The 6000-nt window shown below is 59.5% G+C and overlaps 1 protein-coding gene across 1 annotated transcript in view; it reads right to left on the reverse strand.

The window, feature by feature from the left end:
- The window catches only part of LINGO1 (leucine rich repeat and Ig domain containing 1), a 70035-nt gene extending 67861 nt beyond the window's left edge, over nucleotides 1-2174 (reverse strand). The window contains exon 1 of the mRNA XM_041745982.1: nucleotides 2042-2174. The gene's annotated coding sequence lies outside the window, so the exon portion shown is untranslated. The remainder of the gene's footprint in view (nucleotides 1-2041) is intronic.
- Nucleotides 2175-6000: the final 3826 nt, after the last annotated feature.

The raw sequence follows: 6000 nt of genomic DNA on the forward strand, positions 1-6000 counted from the left end.
CCCGCTACTCTCAAGCAGAGGGTCAAGTTGGTTTGCTGGCAAGACACATGGTTCTCATTTTAATTAATTAAAGAAAAATCTAATCACTGCATTAAACTTCTCATTACTCCACTTGAATACCCGTTAAGTAAATTTAATTACCAGAGGATTGGGTTTCCCAGCCTCTTTCATTAGCTTCTGATAAGATGAGAAGCGGGGAGGGAGCTGGGCGGGAAGCAGAACAATGTCATTCGTGACCCACAGAGGGCAGGGTGGGCACTTCCCCCCGGGTTGCCAGGGTCAGGCCTCCGTGTCTCCCTGGGGAGAGGCTCAGCCCGGGCTCTGGGGGAGACTCTCTCACCCCAGCCGCCTTCGGGAAGGGCAAAGCCTGGCATCCGACTGAGAGCTTTAACCCAGGCCACTCTTGGTTATTTGTAATTTAGACCCCACCTTCCCCGAAAAGAGTCTGAGGCTACTAAGAACAGCACAAGCTGAAAATTAAGAAATCAGAAGGAGAAAATGAGACAGAGGAGGCCAGAGGTAAGGCTACTGAGCGACCACGTGGCAGCACTCTGAGCCCTAACGAGACGTGGGCCACAAACCAGCCACCTGCTTCCTGGCAGCCAAGGCAAAGAGAGCAACACGCTTCGGCACCGCTGCTGGAACCCACAGAGTGTTCACAGGGACGTGCCTCCCTGTCTGTCGGAAGGGTGCAGCCGAGGAAGGACTCGAGACAGTGGCCGGGGCAGTGAGCAGCGGCCTCCTGGAAAGGGAGGGACCCACACAGGCCCTGAAGGAGGATGCGGAGAGCAAGAAGGGGCATAGGAGGCGGGAGGACCACATGGCTGAGGCTGAAGGCAGAGGGGGAGAGGCGGGGAGCAGAGGGAGGACGAGGAGGCCTGGGGTGGGAAAAGCTTCTGGAGAGGAGGGGACAATGGTCCACCCCGTCAGCAGACCTCAGGCTGGGCAGCCCAGCTCGGGGCCACCTTGTCTGCGGGGCGGGCGGTTCTGTGGTATGAACCCCGGGACCAGCCCGAAGCTACGCTCCCTGAGACCACGACCTCACTCATGGAGCTCATTCCTACCCCATTCCTGCTCTTCCCCCTTCCGGGGATCCCGACTGGCAATACTTGCTCTGCGGCTCCTTCCATGTTTGAAGAGAACAGGATGTTCCCAGCTCCCCGGAAACGGAAGGAGATGAGGACAAGGATTTACGGAGCACCTGCCAGATGCCAGCGCTTCGCACAGATCATTTCGAGTAGCTCTCGAAGCATCCCTGCCCGGTGGGGTCATCATCAGATCAGGAAACCGAGGTTCAGGGAGGCGCAGGGATTTGTCCAAGGACGCACAGCACATTGGCATCTACCTGGGACTGGCGTCCAGCTGTCCAAGCCGGACAGACTCCACTGCTCATTTGTTACTTGCTTCCCTCAATCGGGGGTGACTCCTTCTGCAGCTAGACTCCAAGCTTCCTTTGGGGAACACCCTCCCTTCGCTCCTGGTCACACAGTTGGGGAGGGACGGGCCCTGACCCCCAGTCCCTTTAGGTTTCCAGGACCTGTGGACCCTGTTAAAGGGTCAGGACGGTCCAAACAGGGATCTAATCGGGGCCAAGAGATCAACCCCAGGACCTCTGTTTGTTCCATCAAGAAAGCAGAATTCATCTCCAGCCCTGACCCCAGATTTTAACCTGGGAGCATGTTGCCTCAGAAACTCTTGGCGGACATCCGGTGACCGTGTCATGTGCCACGGATCCCAAGAGCAGAGCCATCACCCAGGACGAGAAGCAGAGAAATACAGACAGAAAACAGGTCCTGGTCACATTGTTCGAGCCACTGGATCAAGCCCTGCCTGAAGCCCAACCTACCTCTGAACCCTTCAGTTATGTGAGCTGCTAATTTTATTTTATCTAAATGTTTTTTTTTTTTTTTTTGCCATTGCAACCAAGGGAATTCTGACAGAGACCGAGTTCAGAAAGGTTTCCTTCTTATTCCAGAGACCACGAAAGCCCAGCTGAGTACCCCAGGAGCCAGGGAGTGAGCAGAGTGAGGATGCCACCTACCGTGACTGCTACTGAGCCCCTCAGAGTCCTGAAGCTTGCGGAGCCCCCAGGTTGGGGTGAGGGGCAGGCTTGGAAGCTGGTCCAGGGGCTGGACGGGGGGAGAGCCCTGTAGATGCAGGTGGGAGGCTGGGTGGCCTCAGAGGCTCAAGGCAGCCGGGACATGGCCACGGGATCCCTGGAAAACAGGAGAGACAAGGGTGAGCAGTAGGGCTCGTACCGGGACAGAGGAACCCGTGGGCACAGGGGCAGGGTGAAGGCAGCTACTTTGGCAAAGGTGAGACCAAAGCCAGCCGAGCTCCTCTGCACACCCTCACATCCCGCTTCTGCTTCCCCCTGTTCACTGCACCCCAGCCCAGGCACCTCGCCTCCCCCTGCTGCACCTCCAGGCTGCAGAAAAGCAACTATGGGAGGGGGTCGGGGGCTCCTCCGACAGGGAGGGAGAGGTGGGGGCAGGCGTGGTCAGAACCCTGGGTCGCCAGAGCACGTGCACCTGCTGCTGGGGAGACGCAGCTTCACCCTCGTGCTGCGGGCTCCTCTCCCAGCAAGTGCCCGGCGCCAGCCTAGGGCTGGAGGCAGCCAGAGCAGCGCAAGGCGAGCGAGGCGGCCGTCCTTCTGCTCTCTAGGCCACACCCCCCAAAGGAGTCCTAGAGAGGACAAGGCACCCCGAGGGAACCGGTGACGCCTCGGGCTGCCCCCAGCCGGGAGACCCCCTACCCCGTCCGAATGCCAGCCTCCCCTGGGCACCGACCTTAGCTGGGGCTACCCTCCCGGGACCCGGACTCTTGCCCAGCTTCTCTCGGAGGCCACGCTGGGACCTCTGGAGAGAGAAACAGGGGTGGGTATTTCAGACTCTGGACGCTACCAGAGGTCCTGGCCTGTGCAAGGTCACTAAGACTTGTTAGGCTCCTAATGAGTCCTCTGAGCTCTGGGCTGCTGGCCCTTCTTGGCATGATGACATGAGATCCTGAACCATAGCACACGAGGGCTGACGGGGTTTCTGGAAACGTCTCTCGACCAGCACAGTCCAGTAGAGCCTTCTGCAGCAACGGAATGTTCTATACTCATAACGCCCAGCGTGGCAGCCAACAGACATGACTGGATTCTGAACCATGGACACCGTGACTACAAAAGTGACTTAAAAATCTTAATTAATTTCTATTTAAATCAAAACAGCCACAGGTGGCTTAGTAGCCGCCAGAGGAGACAGCACAGCCCCAGCCCAGCCCCTGGGTCCACGGAGAGGAAGGGATTTGCTCAAGGTCACGCGGGGCGTGTGGGCAAGTGACAGAGACACAAAGGCAAGACCAGAGCCTTGCTGCTCTGGCTCCCGGTGGAGCTCCTGCCGCCCCCCACGTGGCCTAGGTTGTCCAGGCCAGACGCTTGTCACCGTCACACCCGATGCGCTGCTTTTCCCACCATGCTCAGTGCCATCACACTGGCCGTGTCGCTGCCCTACTACCCCTGCTGCTGCTCCTGGAGTAGACTATAGGCCACCCTCCCAGCCACTGTCGTTGGCCCGGCCCTTGGCTCCCCCGAGAAAGCAGCCTCGGTCGGTATCCATGAAGTTGCCTGGGGAAATCACCACCCACCCCGCATCAGAGATGAGGAAGCGCATCAGGACACCTCTGCCCGATGGAATATTACACGGCCTTTAAAAATGACAAACATGGAGACTGGTAACAACACGGAGCTACAATGATGCATTTTTTTAAAGATCTTATTTGTTTATTCATAAAATGCAGAGAGAGGGAGGCAGAGACCCAGGCAGAGGGAGAAGCAGGCTCCACACAGCGAGCCTGATGCAGGACTCGATCTCGGGACCTGGGATCACGCCCCAAGCCTAAGGCAGACGCTCAATTGCGGAGCACCCCAGGCGTCCCGAGTTATAATGATGCTGAGCAAGAAAGCGGAGAAGATGGGGGAGGGTGGGGCCTGGGCGACAGCGGCGTCCGGGGCCCTGTGCTCACGGAGCCCACGCACACCCGCGGCGTCGCCGGCGGCAGATGACAAAACCATCTTGTGGATGGAGGAGCTGAGGCAGAGAAGCCACACGTGCTCCTGGGACACGGGGAGCGACGGCAGTCGGGGTGTGAGCTCTGGAGTCCTGACCCAAAGGACAGGCTTCCACTGCTGCCTCTCCGTGCCGCGGGGGCCTCCTGGGAGCCCCTTCCTTCCTATTTATTTACTCCTCTGATTTAACAAACTCCTCCTAAGCGCCCGCAATGCGTGGGGAACGCTGCCTCGTACAATCTGCACGGGAACCGGGGAGGGAGCGAGCGTGATGCCCTTGTTGTTGTTATTATTTTTGGATGAGGAGACCGAGGCATAGAGGAAGCCGCTCGCCTAAGGTCCAGAGCCCCCTGTACTCCCCACATGTTCTCCAAGGTTGCAGGAAAAGGGCAAGGAGGCAGAAAGGGAAGACTTGTTGCCTTGGGTTGTTGCAAATACAAGTCTGTGTGTGTGTGTGTGTGTGTGTGTGTGTGTGTGTGTGTGTGTTTTCCGTTTTAAATTTCATAAAAATTCTTTCGATTCGAAAGAAAACATTTCAAGAAATGAATGTCTCAAAATTCTTCTTTCAAAAACAAGCACACGCACAAAAATGAACACCTCGCAAGGTCAAGCTCCTGAGGCATCCGAGCGACCGATTACGTGAACATAATCCAGCTCCCAGCAGCAAAGCTCATGTCTCCAGGCTTTCCTGCCCGTTTCCAGAGCCCTGAGCTCCCACCCCCCCCCCCCCCCACTGCTGGGCGAGACCCTTGCCTCCGAGGTCAGCGGGAAGCAGCCCCGTGCGGAGAGGACCGCAACAATCACCTTCCAGCTGGTGCGGCAGGCCGGCGGGTCGCTGCCCGTGGGTCCCTCCGCAGGGCACCCAGCAGCCCTGTCCCTCAGGGGAGGCGACTGGGCCTGGCGGGCACGAGGTTACAGGGCTCCCGGGCAGCGAAGCACGTCTGCGAGCGTGTGCCCCCATGCACGCGGTGCTCCGGGCTGGGCCCGGCCCTCTCGTTAGAGGAGCAGATGACCCCCAGCCACCCGCACACACTCACGCGCACACGAGTATTACACCCCGAGCTGCTACCATACCCACAACTGTATCATCTGCTATTTCTCCTTCACGTGATCCTGAGTTTCCATTTTTTCTCCCCGACTTATTGAGCACGTACCGTGTGCAGGCTCTATGCCAGGCGCTGAGGGCTCTGGGCTACAAAGCAGACAGGTCTGACGCTCCCACGGGAGGGGGGGCACAGAGGACAAGCAGACAAGCAAGGCAGGTGACCGACCGCAAAGAGCAGCAGGTACAACTAAGATCATTAAACCAGGGGACGTGAGGGTGGGGCCCTGGGGCAGGGCTGGGGACCACCCTACCTGGGCAGACGCCACACCTGAACTCACACCTAGAGGGTAGGGAGCCAGGCTCTCCTTGAGCAGCAGGAGGAGCAGGGCAGAGGTGGGCGGGAGGCCAATGCTTTGGGGAGCAGCAGGCAGGAGGGGGGCCCGGCGGGGGGCGTGGGCACAACTATGGGAGATGCGGCTGTGGAGGGAGCGGGGCCTCCGGGCCAGGGCCCGGGTGATGAAAGGTCGCCAGGGAAGTGGGGGGCCCGGCCTCCTCAGGGTGCAAAGTTCCCGGGCTGCTGGGTGGATACTGGCCTTACAGGAGCAGACGGGAGGGCCCAGCGCCCCATGGGTGGCGAGGTGGGCCGCTGGGGACGGTGAGAGCCGGCTCCTGGGCCGGTGGCAGGTGCGACAGTGGGGGAGGAGAGGAGGCAGGGGGACTCCCGTCTTCTAGCACACACGTGTCCTTCCTTCACCACCGCCCCACACCCAGCACCCAGCAAGGGCCATCCCGGCCTCCCACGCCCCTGCCCCTGCTGCCTCTGATTCCAGAGCCCCTGCTCCCTCCTGGGGCCTGTGCGTGGCGCCGGAGGAGCAGGAGCAGAGATCGGGGATCACTGTCCCGA

The sequence above is a fragment of the Vulpes lagopus genome, chromosome 2 (genome assembly GCF_018345385.1).
Source record: "Vulpes lagopus strain Blue_001 chromosome 2, ASM1834538v1, whole genome shotgun sequence".
NCBI lineage: Eukaryota > Metazoa > Chordata > Mammalia > Carnivora > Canidae > Vulpes > Vulpes lagopus.